General features: G+C 40.8%; 1 non-coding gene across 1 annotated transcript; it reads right to left on the reverse strand.

Moving 5' to 3' along the window:
- Positions 1-1,116: 1,116 nt before the first annotated feature.
- On the reverse strand, positions 1,117-1,189 carry TRNAD-AUC (transfer RNA aspartic acid (anticodon AUC)). The gene has a single exon. It is a non-coding gene; the product is annotated as a tRNA-Asp (tRNA).
- Positions 1,190-1,417: the final 228 nt, after the last annotated feature.

Consider the following 1,417-nt stretch of genomic DNA (forward strand, 5'->3'; position numbering starts at 1 on the left):
ACTTTTGCCAGAGAATGTCTATTCAGTGAATCTTTCCTGAGATGCTCTCTGAAGGATCAGCCATCAGGTATTATTTGAAGTAGAGTGGTGCTTTTTTTTTTTTTTTTTTTTTTTGCCGTACGCGGGCCTCTCACTGCTGTGGCCTCTCCCGTTGCGGAGCACAGGCTCCGGACGCACAGGCTCAGCGGCCATGGTTCACGGACCCAGCCGCCCCGCGGCACGTGGGATCTTCCCGGACTGGGGCACGAATCCGTGTCCCCTGCCTTGGCAGGCGGACTCTCAACCACTGCGCCACCTGGGAAGCCCTAGTGCTTTTTTTTTTCATGTAAAAGCCCTGGTGCTTTTACATGAAATTAACAATGAAAATACAGATGGGAAACTTCTCTCAGTTTTTTTTTTTTAAAATGAAATCAGCTTTCCATTTTTATTGTCTTCCTCAAAAATCTCTATCTTTCATATTGACAGAATGGAATGTATATAGCTCAGCATAAGCTTAACCACCAATGAAAGAGGGATTGAAAATACAATGGACGTATTTCCTTAGAAAAACTGCAAATATTATTAATTCTGTTTTGACTGTTCACAAATTCTAAGGCATCTTTAAGTGTCTCCCGCCTTATAGCTGAAAGTTGGTACCCTTTTACTAATCATTCCCATTTTCCCCATGCTATAGTCCCTGACAACCATTTTTCTACTCTCTGTTTCTATAAATTTAAGTTTTGTTTTGCTTTTTAGATTCCATATATAAATGGTACCATGCACTATTTGTCTTTGTCTCTCTGGCTTATTTCACTTAGCATAATGCCCTTCATGTCCATCCATGTTGTCACAAACAGGAAGGTTTCCTTCTTTCGCATGGCTGAATATTACACTGTGTATATATCACATCTTCTTTATCCATTCAGCCATTGACGGATGCTTAGATTATTTCCATATCTTGGCTATTGTGAATAATGGTGCAATGAAAGGGGAAGTACAGATATCTCTTTGATATTCTGTGTTCATTTTTTTTGGGGGGGGGGATATATACCCAGAAGAGGGAGTGCTGGATTTTATGGTAGTTCTATTTCTAATTTTTTTTTTTTTTTGGTCTGTACGTGGCTTACAGGATCTTAGTTCCCTGACCAGGGATCGAACCTGGGCCCACGGCAGTGATAGCACCAAGTCCTAACCACTAGACCGCCAGGGAATTCCCATATTTCTAATTTTTTGAGGAACCTCCATATTGTCTTCTGCAGTGGCTGCACCAATTTACATTCCCACCAAAAAAGAGTTCCCTTTTCTCCACATCCTTGCCGACACTTATCTCGTGTCTTTTTGATGATAAGGTCTGAGGATCTAACGTAAAACATGGTGAATATAGTTGACAACTGTGTTGTATAATTGAAATTGTCAAAGAGAGTAGAACTTAAATGTC

The sequence above is a fragment of the Orcinus orca genome, chromosome 12 (assembly GCF_937001465.1).
Source record: "Orcinus orca chromosome 12, mOrcOrc1.1, whole genome shotgun sequence".
In the NCBI taxonomy this organism is placed as follows: Eukaryota; Metazoa; Chordata; class Mammalia; order Artiodactyla; family Delphinidae; genus Orcinus; species Orcinus orca.